The sequence below is a fragment of the Callithrix jacchus genome, chromosome 6 (assembly GCF_049354715.1).
Source record: "Callithrix jacchus isolate 240 chromosome 6, calJac240_pri, whole genome shotgun sequence".
NCBI classification, from domain to species: Eukaryota; Metazoa; Chordata; class Mammalia; order Primates; family Cebidae; genus Callithrix; species Callithrix jacchus.
In genome coordinates this window covers 98,901,627-98,916,899 of record NC_133507.1, presented here as the reverse complement: position 1 = coordinate 98,916,899, position 15,273 = coordinate 98,901,627, and the positions used below count along the sequence as shown (strand labels likewise).

Below are 15,273 nucleotides of genomic sequence, written 5' to 3'. Positions count from 1 at the left end.
GGAGGATTCTAGAATCCAATGTGTCTGAAGTGAAGTGAGAGAGACAGCCATTTCACTCAAGCATTCATTTATTTGTTCCGCAGATATTTCTTGAGTGCATCTGATGGGCCACACACCCTTCAGACATAGGGACTAGGTAGAACTCAACAGCAGCTGAGGTCTCTTCTTGACAAAGCTGTCTTTGCTGACTGCTTTTAATCATACAAAATTTAGAGGAAGATCATTCCAAGCCTGTGCCTCTCTCCTTTGAAGACTTTTCTTTCTGATGAGAAAGATACAGAAATGTAATTAACCTCTGGATGAGGGTGCTGCATGCAAATTTGTAAGTCAACAGACAGGATGCATTTCTCACCTTCTCTGATTTAATCCCTTCAGGATCCACATCATAATCAATATCCTCCCACCCAGAAGGTATGACTGAATGAACCCAGACAAGCACCATTGACAGGCTTGCACTCTTTTATCATGTCTCCTTTTGAAGCAAGGGAAAGGATCATAGTGCAAAAGGGAGGAGGCTGGCTGGAAGATGAATTGGCAGGAGGTTGCTTTATCATCTCCAGGAGCCAATAAAAATAAATAATTAATTTCATTGTGGGGAAAAAAAAAGGATCCTCTCTTGCTTATAAACAGAACAGGACAACGCATTGTTTGGTGAGTTATGGTGGCTAAAATCTCACTCTGAAAATTATTTGTCATGGCAACGGGTGAGTGTCACCCCTGAAGCCAGCAGCCTGAAGCAGATAGATTGTTTCAGTTATCTAATTTTCACAATGAATGAACTCTGCTTATAGGAAATCCATAGGTGGTTGGCAGTGGGAAATGGCAGCTCTGGCAAGTTCAGAGCTGGTAGATCTACATCCTCTCTCAAAATATAGAACAGGATTGTAATTTTCTGCAAATGTTCAACAGAATAAAAGGAAGAACAAGAGAAAGAGGGAAACTAATAAAACTTCAATTTTTGTCATAACTCCTGGGTCTGCATTTTCTTTCCAAATCGTCTACTCTTTGGTTCACAGGGAACTACAGGTAGGCCTGTGCTCTCACTGTCTAACTGTGTCTCCCTCTTCTCTCTGTGCCTCTCATGGTGCTTTGAAAGTTATACACATGTGGCCAGAAAATGTTTGCCTTGGCCTCAATGAACTCCTTGCCCTCAGTGGAAACTGCTATTTTGCAAATTCAACTTCACATTAAGTGTTCGGTAAAATTGTATATAAAGCTCTATACCAAACCAAAAATGTGGTTACTCTTCATTTGGATAACCTCTCCTCTTTGTGTCTTGTGACACAGTCGGTTGTCTAGAGCATATTTAGAGGAACAAACGTGTCATTAATTTTCTGCCTTACCCAGACTGATAGATGTCCTTGGTTTAAATGAAACCAAGAAAGAGGCAGGACTTGTGGATACCGCACTCTCATCTTCCAGCCCACCCCTCAGGGGCCTTTGACTCACTGGCATATTCCTTTGCTCTTTCCTACCCTTAGCCCAAATAGGGCTGATACGGTTCTGGTTTTGTCTCCCTCTCTCCTGTTCCAGTTTCTACACCCTAGTCTCACCAACCCCTACATATTCTGTTTGTGATTTTTTTGAGGGAGACCATTTCAACCAGAATGACTACCAATGAATGACTTTCCCAAAGTAATGGGCTTTTATGGTAAAATGTTAGATGTCAAGAAAGTTCAGAACTGTGTTAAAGTTGAGTTGGGTTTTTTTTCGTACGTAACCAGTGAGGGTGAAGCACAAAGCTTATGATCACACCATATGCAATCAACCTTTCCATCCAAGCCTGCTTTTTAGTATCACCCTCAGCCCTGAAGGAAATCACCATGCAGACTACCTCTTATACTTTCATGAGATTCTCAATGCATTCAGAGCTTGACTCCAGTGGGGGAAAAAAATTCATTCTCTGCACTAAAATTTTTCTAACAACTTTCTGCACTGATTTTTTAGATGTGGATTTTAAAAAAAGAATTTGATTTCAGCGTAATCTCATTTTGGGTAGGGCCGGCATTGGTTATGTTGGTTTGTTTTCAAAATAATGTTTGTTGAATCCCAAAAATGAACAGAGACTTAGGCATTCAGTTATACATCACTTCAATATCCTTGTTTGGCAAGGTTCAGTTTACAAAACAAAATTCAGAAATGATTTACTTTTTAATAAACTGGAAGAACACACAAGGAAAACTTTAGCCAAAGTCTGCTGGCTAGTGTACGCTGGATGCATCTTCAGAAATCTAAAACCGTATTTTCCTCCAAAGACTCTGTGACAGATAAAACAAGCTACAATCATCAGTGTATCAAGTTCCGGCCTCATGAGAATTTCAGATCAGTCTCTTCTCTTCAATATTTGTTCAGAGAGCCTATGTCTTTAGTTCAATAGTTTAAACTCTAATGATCAAATAAGTAAATGTTTATTTTGTAAACTGGTAAGAAGGAAGGCATAGACAGACTCAATCTTTCACTGATATTTTGTTTACAGTGATAAAAAATTCCATCAGGTGAGCCAGAGAGTCTTTTCTCTTTTTTTCTTTCTTTTTTTTTTTTTTTTTTTTTGTTTGGAGACAGAGTCTTACTCTGTAGCCCAGGTTGGAGTGCAATGGCACTATCTCAGCTCACTGCAACCTCCACCTCCTGTGTTCAAGTGATTCTCCCCGCTCAGCCTCCCAAGTAGCTGGGACTACAGGTGTGTGACACCAACACCCAGCTAATTTTTGTATTTTTAGTAGAAATGGGGTTTCAACCATGTTGCCCAGGTTAGTCTTGAACTCCTAACCTAAAGTGATCTGCCTGCCTTGGCCTCTCAGAGGGCTGGGATTACAGCTGTGAGCCACCGCAGCCAGCCCCCAGAGTCTTTTTTTCTATCAGGCACATAGTATTTATTAATGAGAGGCTGAGGACTTCTTTTGTTTTAAATGAGAAGATATTGAAATTGCATTTTTGAATGTTTTGCATTATTGTCCCTTTCCTTATGATGCATTGAGGTTTTGATGAATTTTTTGCCACAAAATCAGAATATTCGATAGGTATGGGTATTAAACATGCTACAGTATTCATGAGACACTTTGGGAACAAATGCATTTACACTCCTCTAGAGAGTCAGCATCAAGTGAGAAGGCTGAGGAATCAAGGCTAAGATGTTTTAAGTTTTCACAAATCCCCTCTTTGGGTATTTCTACAGAATAATTGCAATCAGAATCTCAAAGAGATATTGGCACTCCTATATTCATTGTAACACAATTCACAATAGGCAAGATGTGAAAACAACCTAAATGTCCATTGATGAATGAATGGATAAAGAAAATGTTGTACATACATACAATGGAACATGGTGCAGCCTTAGAAAAGGTAGGAAATTCCGCTATGTGCAATAACATGGATGAATCTTGAAGATATTATGCTAAGTAAAATAAGCCAGTCACAAAAATATACATACTGTATGATTTCACTTACATGAGGTATCTCAAATAGTCAAATTGATAGAATCTAAGAGTATAATATTGGTGACAAAGCTTAGGAAGAGAAGAAAATGGAGACATTCGTCAATGACTAAAAAGTCTCAGTCAAACAACCTGAATGAGCTCTAGACATCTGCTGTGCAACATTGTACCTATAGTCAACTCAACTTAAATATTTGTTGAGGATAGATCTCATGTTGTGTTCTTATCAAAATAAAATAAAACATAATATAATAAAATATATTAAAAGTCTACACAGAATTTGGAATGATATCTCTTTATAAAAAATGGGATTACTCTTGACTTTACACAACAATAGCAGTAAGGGGAATGTTAGATGAAGGCACAGTTGGCCTGTCCATCATACTTCTATTTATACTTTTATTCTCAAAGTATGTTATTTTATTCTTAACTTTTATGGCTTTAGAAAATTCCAGAGACCTGACTTCTCGTAAATTGCAACAACCATTATATTTTCAATGCTGATATATTTATAAATATTTCCACTTTGACTTCAAAGTTATATAAGCCAAAACAGGAAGTTGAATTAGGCTTGGACTGACTCTCATGGAGCTGTATATAAAGAGTTACAGCTATTCAACAGAGGGACCTATGAGGACATTACAGATTTTTAAAATTAAGGACTTTGAAAGATTTCATTAAAACAGGCTTTGAGCACAGGCTCAGACTAGTAGGTGGGACAATCAGAGATGAAATTTAGAACAATAGATCTGAGGTCAGGTTGCAAGGGCTAAACCTGGATTAGGACATGAAATAGATGCTCAGTAGCGGGGGAGCAGGCAGTAAGCCCACTGGGCAGCATGAGCACCCAGCAGGGCTGTGCCCATTTATCTGAGGGCTGAAACCAGGTACCCTATACAGTGGCTTTAAAAATAAAGGTAAGTAAAATTGACAGATGGCACAGATGCCTTTTTTTATTCATTCAATAAATATTTATAACACCTCTTAAGTGTCAGGCACTCTGTTAGGTACTAAGGATATAGTGGTGTATAAAACAGCCTTGATTCTTGCTTAAATGAGTTTATAAACCAGTAGGAAGGCAGGCTTTAAAAAAATCATCACAAGTAAAATATACACTAGTAAACAGTCCTAATCTTAAATGCTAAGTATGAATGTATATATTAATCTTAATCAGGGGAGACTTTCTGGGGATGCAACTTTAAACTGAGACCTGAAGGGAAAGTGGAGGTGAAACAGACAGAGGAAAAGAGTGAAGACAGAGGCTTGAGCTAGCATGTGCAGAGGATGCAGTGAGGGGAAGAGCTTGCTGAGTCCCAGGGTTTTCTGGAGGTCCAACATGGCTAGAGAACAGTAATGGAGCAGAAAAGCCACAGACATGAGACCAGGGACACTGCAGGGCCCCTTGGGAGCCATGGTAGGATTTTGGATTTTATGCCAAGTGCAATAAAAAGTCATTGGAAGGTTTCAACCAGGGAGTCAATCGTTTCAGTTAGCATTTGTTTTAAAAGCTCACCATGGCTTTCTAAACTGGAGCAGAAAGGGGAAGCAGGACAAGCAGCCAGATTTCCACATGGTCATTTGAGTGCTAAGAGTGGTGGTTTGGCAGGACCAGTGGGGATGGGAGAGAAATTAGAGGAAGTTTTATTTTTCTTTTCTCCAAATGCCCTCTGCTATGGCAGAGAGGTGAAGTCCACCAACCCTGTTTCTAGTCCCACCTTGGGTAACTAGACCAATTTCCATCCCCTAGATCCATTTAATTGGCCCATGAGAAAAGAGGACTCAAGACCACTCTGGCAGTTAATTAGATAGCAATCCTCAGAGAAGCTTTTATAACCAAGACTCACTTGAAAAGTGCTACCTCTATTTTTTTAGGCTAAAAGACTTTATGGTGAGCAAAGCAAAATCATTGCATGCTGCTAATTCTTTTTACATTTGTTTGGCAGGAGACTTCTGAAATACAAGAGCCAAACACACTGGAACTGACCTAACCACAGGAAAAGCAATGTTGCTGAATTGAAAGTCTGCAAGAAATTCATCATTTATTATTAATGTCACCACGAGCACCAAAGGCTTTGATGAGGATGCTGGCGATACCTGCCTGCTTTCAAGCACAACAATCTCACACTCTCTTTCCTCCTGCCTAAGAGCATTTAATTCATGGGGAAGAAAGCATTTTCTGCAGCTTGCCCTCCAGACCATCACAATAACAGAAGTTTTGAATGCAGAAACCAAATCATTTCAAAGGGGTTGTAGAAGTGCTCTCAGCACAATCTGGAAAATCACAAGATTTAGTAGAAGCAGAGCCTGAAAAGGGAAATAAGAGTTTATGAGCAGGACTGCAGGGCACACCCCAGCTCACTTAAATGTGAAACCCATGTTTGTTGTCTAACCCCAAAGTTCTTGATTCTTCACCCTACCTGACATCCAAGTGCCCCAAAAGGCAGAAAATTTTTAGGACCTTGATGGTTTTTTCCAGTTCTTGGTGGCCGTACACAGGGTTATGTACAATAGATCACATCAAACAGCTCAGCTAAGGCTGGGCACCTCTCGACAACTGTGGCAAATTAAGGATAGAGTGGGACATAGAGTGGCCAGAGCCGTCACTCAGGACTTCGTACAAAGACTACAGAATGCAGAATGCACACTGGGAAAGCAGGGACAGATCACTGTCCTGATCTTACCAGTCATTCATGCAAACAACTTTCCTTCATAAACTCCCACGCTCCATCTTCTAGGTCTTCCCACTGCCACAAAGAATATTTATTCCTATAAAATGGAGTTTAAAGGGCTCTCTTCATTCTCTCACTGCATTGGCTATGAGTGTAACATTTATTCATTCATCATTGACTTAACAAATATTTGAATGCTAGATAACAAATATTAGAATGCTCCTTAGACAGGTTACTTAACCTCTCTGAGCTCCAGAGGTCTTATTTGTAGATTGGGGGTCACAACCCTATTACTAGGTGATTGTGACAATTAAAGAGTAATGTTTTTAAGGCACCAAGCACAGTGTCTGGCAATTAGTAGCTGCTGCATTTTTTCCCTTTCTCTTGCCTTGCACCTGCACCTGTCACTCCTTCAGCATGTTTTTTTCTTGTTCCTGAACTTATGCCCTCCTTAGAAAAACAGGCAGCTGCACAACCTTTGGAGCTGCCAGGAAAGATTCTGTATCGAATATTCAAGAGCCATCGCTGTGCTCATGGGAGAAGAAATAGGAAACTCATGCAATTCTCTGTAGTCTCAGAAAAACATAGAACTTGATTGGCCTGGTAACACATCTCCAAGATGATGAGATGCAATTATGTCCCCTTTTCTGTGCTGATGCTGTTGTGTTTCTAATTGGTAGCTTTAGGGGGGTCAGGGAAGTCTTGCTCCTATCCCATGGGCACGGAAATTGGACATGTTCTGTGCTCTTAGAGGGAAGAGCTTTTTTGGTTGACTTCTGGATTGCCTACAAAGGCATAGTACTCTGTGGAGGGCCAGAGGCTCTTGTTATTTGCAAAAGTACCTCAAAATATTAAGCAAGGCAGACCACACAGCGATTGAGAGAAATAAAATATTCATCAGAGGACATTACTAGGAAGGAAACAGCACAGTTAATTTCACAAAAACTCCATCAGAATAGAGGTATAAAATTAATCATGCAATAGTGCTATGACTCCCGAGCCTCAAAGCCAACATAAAACAATTGAGAAAAAAAAAGAGAGAGAAAATAAAACAAACATGTGCCCTGCCTATAGAGCATACGTGATTGGAAGCTGATTTTAAACTATTTGCAAATTCCAGCAATGAAAAATGATGACTAAGATTCTCTCATTTAATTAGGAAGACAAATCTTTACACATTTCACTAGCATTAATGCCAGTAGTCATACCTTGTTTGAATATACTTGACTGAGGTTTTACCGAAATAGGAAGAAATAAAACTGAAGAGCAAAAGGCTGGCAAAGTGAAAATGGGTTAGTTGGGCTAACCCTGGGTGCAAATTTTGCACACTTCATAACCCATATGTTTTCCAAATACAGTGCTTGGTAAGTCTAATTTTTCATTCCTGATGGCACAGATCATTAATAAAAATTTTACCGAACAAGGCCCTACACTATAGAATGTAGGGCCTAAAGGGAGTGACTAAAACTAAGGGAATAGCTACCATTTCTTGAACACCTACGCTCTGCTAGGCCCCACACAGGGCACTGGGTACATGTTACCTCCTGAGCCACCTGTGTGAAAGGCTTTGAGGAACAGCAAAGTGAGCAAGCAGGAGAAATTGCCGAAGAGTCAGAAACCTCAGGTTCGAGTCCTACCTTTGAAAAATCTCTGTGTGATGTTGAACAAGTCATGAAACCTTTCTGTGCCTCAGCCACACCTGCTCTGAAATGGGGGAAATGATCCTTCTTGTGCCTTCCTCAAATGATCTGTGAGAGAACAAAATAAGATCTATGAAGCGTACAAAACAAATGTAATGCAAATCCCAAGGGTTTTTTCTTTTTCTTCTCTGTTTTATTTTGTTTTTGGAGTCCTTTGAACTTAAAATTCTGATCAAAGGAATAAATGAATTATCTAAATCTGTGGAAGGATGGCCTCAGCCTCCAGCTACAGTATTTGCAGGGACTAGGGGATTACATTTCTCCTGCTTTTATGATTGATCTGACCTTGCAGAGCTCCTCATTATGTATACCTTGCTCTAATTATGATGCTCATGAAATGAAGGGGAGGTTAAGAAAGTGGTTTTGTTTTGGTTTGTTTTGGTTTTTTGCAGGAAGCTTGGAGTCTCTCCAGGTGTCTAAAGAGATTGGATTTGTGAACTAAAACTCACTTATTTTTCCAACTCCAGCAACACCCAAGTACTCTCACATCATTTGATAGTAGCCAAATCATTTGCTTCTGCATTTTCCCTCTTCAGTGAAACCCAGTTCCACTTGCCCGCCTCATTTCAAGTGCTCCATAGGGGCACATCTGCGTGAACTCCTATAGGTATTTGGCAACCAGAGGTGTGAAATAGAGGCCTTGAATCATCTGACATCACTGCTTAGATGCTAAGGAGTGTGTGACACCTATGATATTATCCCACCCTTTTGTGGAATCTGAACATTTCAGATTCCAAATAAACCTTACCAGTTACTTAGTCTGACACCCTGGATATGTGGATGAGGAAAATTTGGTCCAAGGGGATTTAAAAGCTCTTCTGACATTTGGACCTGGAAAGTGTGTCACTTGCCTCTTTTTTCTCCCCCACTAAGTCAGGAGTCCTCCAACTGGGTGACTCCTGACCCCCTTAAACAAAGGGGTTGCTTTCTATGGCTTCTGAGAGTAATAGTAGGAGGATTCTGAAAGACCAAGTTACAAATCCAGGAACGGGGGCGTGAGGTGCTTTCTGTGTTCCCTTAACAAACTCTATAAGAAAGAGACAATAAAATATATATAATTTTAGGACAAATTTGTATATTTTTGCTCATATAACCAAAGACATAAGACCTAAGGTGTGTGATATAGATCACAAGGAATCAGAAAGCATTAAGGAAATAAGGCACCATGTGTCAGTAGTCAAGAAATGCTGATGTTTAAATACATAATCAAAATAGAGATCTAAGCATTATTCCTTATTTTATATTATATAACTTACTGAATGTTTGAAAATTAAAGACTGTGATAAGAGAATCACTTAACAAAGTGTAAAAATTTTGCACACAAAAACATATATTTTCAGTAACATAATTTATTTTAATTTCTTGTTATTTTAAAATTTATTTATTACACATTAATAAAAATTAATAAATAATATTTATTTATTACACATTACATGGGGTACATGGGCAGATCGTGCAGGTTTGTTACATAGGTATATATGTGCCATAGTAGTGTTTTGCTACATCCATTGCCCTGTCATCTACATTAGGTATTTCTCCTAATGCTATCCCTCTGCAATCCCCCTATAGCCTGCTATTCCTCCCCTAGGCCCCCACAACCAGGCCCCAGTGTGTGATGTTCCCCTCCCTGTGTCCGTGTGTTCTCATTGTTCAACACCCACTTATGAGTGAGAACATGCAGCATTTCGTTTACTGTTCTTGTGTCCAATTGCTGAGAATGATGGTTTCCAGTTTCATTCATGTCCCTGTAAAGAATGTGAACTCATCCTTTTTATGGCTGCAGAGTATTCCATGGTGTATATGTGCCACATTTTCTTTATCCAATCTATCATTGATGGGCATTTGGGTTGGTTTCAAGTCTTTGCTATTGTGAAGAGCACTGCAATAAACATACATTTCCGTGTGTCTTTATAATATAATGATTTATAATCCTTTACTGGTATATACCCAGTAATGGGATTCCTGAGTCAAATGGCATTTCTATTTTTAGATCCTTGAGGAATAGCCACACTGTCTTCCACAATGGTTGCATTAATTTACACTCCTACCAACAGTATAAAAGCATTCGTATTTCTCAACATCCTCTCCAGAATCTGTCTCCTGATTTTTTACTGATTGCCATTCTAACTGGCATGAGGTGGTATCTCAATGTGGTTTTGATTTGCATTGCTCTAATGATCAGTGATGATGAGCATTTTTTCATATGTTTGTTGGCAGCATAAATGTCTTCTTTTGAAAAGGGTCTATTCATATCCTTTGTCCACTTTTTGATGCGGTTGTTTTCTTCTTGTAAATTTGTTCAAGTTCTTTGTGGATTCTGGATATTAGCCCTTTGTCAGATGGGTAGATTGTGAAAATGTTTTCTCATTCTGTTGGCTGCCAGTTCACTCTATTGATAGTTTCTTTTGCTGTGCAGAAACTCTTAAGTTTAGTTAGATCTCATTTGTCTGTTTTGGCTTTTGTTGCCATTGCTTTTGGTATTTTAGTCATGAAGTCCTTACCCATGCCTATGTTCTGAATGGTATTGCCTAGGTTTTCTTCTAGAGTTTTTATGGTGTTAGGTCTCTTGTTTAAATCTTTAATGCATCTAGAGTTAATTTTCATATAAGGTATAAGGTAGGGATCCAGTTTCAGCTTTCTGCATATGGCTAGCCAGTTTTCCCAACACCATTTATTAAATAGGGAATCCTTTCCCCATTGCTAGTTTTTGTCAGGTTTGTCAAGATTTCTTATCATTTTAAATGAATGATTTTTATTTCATTAATCTATTTACATTGTTAGAAAATATCAAATAATAAAGAAAAGCTTAAGTTAAAAAGGAAATCTCTCATGTTACCTCTTCCTCTTCCCCACTTCCTCAGAGCTGAGGCAACCACTTTTATCTCTTTTAGTTGTTTTTATTAGTAATTATTATATCACCAATGAATAGTCTTGATAAATATTTCTTGGTTTATCAATTAACTAATCACTTTTGAAATTGGCTGTATTTTGTGTTTTTATTGTCATCAAGTGAACAGTTATATATTTGATTAAAGTAAATTGAATGGGTTTCCTGTCTACGGGGCTTTTCATGGCTTTAGAAGGCCATGGGCATTCACTGAAGAAATAAAAGTTATCTGATAAGCACTGATATATCTAGGTGATAGATAATAGATTATGTTATTTGTTTATTCATGTATTTACTTATTTAGTTCTATGTTTTAGTGTTTTTTTTTTATCAAGTTTCTTACAGAGTACCTTATTCCTAAAATTAGGAAAACCTATATATCTTCTCTTTTCTGTTGTTAGTTAAGAGAGGGATCTCGCTATGTTTCTGGATGCGAACTCTTGGGCTCAAGTGATTCTCCTGCCTCAGCCTGCCAAGCATCTGGGACTATAGGCACGTGCTACCCCACTTGACTTAGAAAAACATATCTTATAATTTAGGAAGACATATGGTTAGAAATGGTGAAATAAAGACACATATACCACCAAGTGAAAACACCACAATTGGAGAGAGAGAAAGAGTTCCAGCTTCACTAAAGTTAGAAAATATCCACAATCCATATGTTAAATTTATACCATTTATGGAAGACACAAGGATAAAACATGGTAACATGTATCTTTATGTTTGTGCATGACAGAAAACCTTTAACATTATGTAGCAAGGACTTGAAGAGCCCCAAGTGCAATTCCCTTATTTAGGAGAGCAAGGTCAAGGGTTTGAAGAAACTATTGACCCATGACTAAATTCTCGTCCCTCTGAGGTTTAGGGAAGAGAGACAAATAAGGAAATCGTCAGGCATCTAACTGCTCAAGAGGCCAGATTCTAGGGTGGCTGGGTAGGTTTTCTGCTTTGTAGCTTTCTCTTATGATCAGCTGAAGGAAAATAAACACATAAAATACTGAAGGGAGAGAAAGAGTGAGGTGGAGGAAAAACAGAGAGAGAGAGAGAGAGAGACTTGTGACATACAGTACTGAACGATTTGGTACAGAGATTCCTGCCTCCTCAGGAGACTGCTAGCCTCACTCTGAGAGTACAGAGCACACACCCTGGGGCAGAGTTGGTGAGGTGCTTAGAAACAACATGCCTGGATGAACCTGCCCTTCTGCTAGTTCACTTCCTCATTCCCTTATCATATCTGCTCCACCAGCTTGCCCCAAAATAAGCCTTCACAAACATAATTTACAATTGATTAGGGTTCAGTACAGACAACAAGTAAAAAGAAGGAAAATAATATAACAAACAGAAGGCATAAAAAGACGGCTCTTCAAGGTCATACCAGGAAGGAGGAGAACGTTTAAAAATTTTTTATGACATTCTATAAATGAGAAAAGTATGATCTCATTGAAATAAGAATATAAATGAAAGATAAACAAGTCAAAAAGGAAATATAAGGTGTAGTAAGGAAATGAATACCAAGCTGGCAGATCTCAGTAAAGAAATGGAAGGTGTAATAAAACAATCATGAAATGAAAACAATTTATAATCAGTAAGTAGAATTGAATCTGCTGAAAACAGCCTGGGCCATTTGAGACAGGCTTTGGACAACTAAAATGACAAAACAATGAAATTGGAAAAAGAATTCATAATTATAAGAATAATAATATATGCAGAACATGAGATCCAGTGTATATACAATAGGCGTTTTGAAGTAAAAGAAAACAGAACACTAAAAGGAAAAAAAGTGTCCAAATAAAAGAAACATTTTCTGAACTAAAAATCAATCTAAATATATGTTTTCTTTCATCAAATGAAATAACTGACAGGGAAAGGAATAAAGTGATGCCCCTGATTATACAGGGTTTTAAAGACGTAGCTGAGGAAGCAGGAATGTCTGTAATGAGTGGCCAAACTGTTAAACTCCTGGATTGTTTTGGGAGGAGTCACTACAACTACAGCCCAGTGAATTTATCATGCCAGACAATTCAGTGCCAAGGGATGTGCTGGAGTTTGCAAAACCCCTGGGGGGCACAAGTGGCAGGGTCTGTGCACCACTGCCACTTGTATCAAATAGCAGTGGCTGGATATTCCTGAAAAATGAAATAAAATTAAACTAGTGGTCACTCACGAAGCTGTAGAGTTGGCATAGCACAAAGCAATAATGAACATGGTGCAGTTCAACAGGAAATCTCCATCATGCACACAGTCAGTGCCCATGCAGCCATGGACATCCTGGGCATTAGGATTTGGAGCCACGTACAGAACCTGACCAAGCAGCAGAGGAACAGGGTGTCCTTTGTAATTCACAATGGTCCCTGTGCTGGCCAAGATGGCTGTGATGAGCAAGGCTTGTGGAAACATGGTAAGCCTCATGCATGGAACATGACCAAAGACACCAGGAGGCATTCTAATCTGTTTACCACATGAGCACGCAGCTTGGTTCTGTGCAGAGATAAAGTCCCCCAAATGTGGGGAGGCCACCAAGCATGGATTATTGGGATTGAAGAGAAGGGCAATCATGCAGCTGGAATCGCAGACCAACCCTGGACCACTGAGGTTGCCCAAGTAGCCACTCAAAATGTGGATCTTACACCTGGCGCCACTTCTTAATCTAGATAGAAATAGCTGTTTGTTTTTAAGTAGATCTATTTCCTTTATCATCATTTCAATTAAGTAAACAACAACATTTCAATTAAGTAAATAAACAACAAAAATCTCATTGTGTATACATATCTGGTGATCCGAGGTCAATTTGTGAGTGGATACAATTAATAAAATAAAATCCATTGTCTTTTTTTCCTGTTACATTAACTGAAATTGCACCTAATATTGAGTCAGCTTCTGAGTTGAGAATTATATTGTTATATGATACTGTTGATTCATTTTGAGTCTTTAGACACTTATCTCTTGCACATAGGTGCTCTCTTTTTAAAAGTGCTTTTATATAGGACAGACATTACCAATAGCAATGTCAAATAGCAGTTGATGTCTTTTAATTTTGTGTATATTTATCAGGTAAGTCTGATGGTTTTTTTAAGTGTCTTGAATGGTTTTCTGGAAAGACAGCATTGGTGAGTGGCAGACAATGGTATCCCAGTCATAAGAGGGTTGCATGATTCCTTCTAGTCTTTGAATTGAAAAGCCTTGTCTTGTCATTCAGGACATCTTAGATCCAGGACATTCTTCAGTACTGCATTCAGTTCAACAGGGCAAGTACTTCACTGCATGCAAAACACTTTGAAAAAATGGAATTGTATTTCTTTTTTTGTAGCATTCCTGATATTCACAGTAATACCATTAACAGGTTTTTTTAATCGATAGCAAAAAAAAAAAAGGATACTTTTTGCAATGTAAGGTAATTAGACATTTCATAATGCAATAAGAAATTCCCTTCCAAAAGGAGGTTTGTGTACAATACTTATTTACAATTCAATACATAATTAACGATGCAAATAACTTTAAACATAATTAATAATAAAGACTGTTTCATGGATGGTAGTTTTTAATACATTTTATATTTTCTATGCTGATTTCAGGCTTTTTGTTTTCTTAAAAGCAGCAGATATATTTAGTCTAATTCTTACAATTGTTTGCCCTTTGCACCAGTACTTTTTTTGTGCACATTTTTTGTGATCTACGTTAAAAATCTGCATTGCCAAAATTGCAGCTTAAATGTAAGCTTCTTATTCGAATAAATATATAATTCTTAAAATCGCTCCTATGTAATCAGATGCCCTTTTAGTATTATTGTAGAAACATTGGGAGGGTTTTGCCTAACGTCCTATTTGTTGGGAGAAACTAGATTTTAGTTTTGTAAAACTCTTAAATCTTTCATGGGACCTATATTGTCTTGAATTAAATTTTGCAGTTCTAGAATAAATAAGCAATCTAAAAAGGTGTTATCTACGTTACTTAAAAACAGGCTTTCTTATATTTTAACCTACTAAAGAATGAGGAGGAATCCCTGTCATTAAGCATAAGGCAATGTATTCTGAGGTGTCTGTCTTCATAAGAGAAAAAGCAGCATGTTCTGCAAGTTGCACACACTTCTTGCTCACGGGCACCAAAGCTGCATGTGTAAACTGATCAACTTCTTGCCAAAAGAAACCACCCCTGGGAAAATGAAACTCCCTTGAAGAGTCTTTCACTTGGACACACCCTGCTCCAGGAATGAGTGGGCAGCCTTTATACATGTGTGACCAGATCCCCAGCCATAAGACGGTGTTCAGTACAGAACAGCCTGCTACATAACTGAAACTAATTGGACATTTTATAGGAATTGATAGAGATGTTGGTCCTCAAAAGCTTCAGATCAGTGAAACGCAAAATTAAGTGTGCTGGAAAACTCTGAAATAAAAATGTTTTCTTCTACCATATTTTAGAACATTATTCTTTCATTTTTAAGAATACATATGTATATGTGTACAAAAATATCTAGGAAAATGCCATACAAGGTGATATATATGTTTAAAGACGTTACCAAACTTCAAGGATGAAACACAGATTCCTAAGGAAGGGACAGTTGAGAGAAGAAAAAGTTCTGTTCA

The 15,273-nt window shown here is 38.2% G+C and overlaps 1 pseudogene; it reads left to right on the top strand.

The window, feature by feature from the left end:
* The window catches only part of LOC100397639 (selenide, water dikinase 1 pseudogene), a 34,533-nt pseudogene extending 21,197 nt beyond the window's left edge, over positions 1 to 13,336 (top strand).
* Positions 13,337 to 15,273: the final 1,937 nt, after the last annotated feature.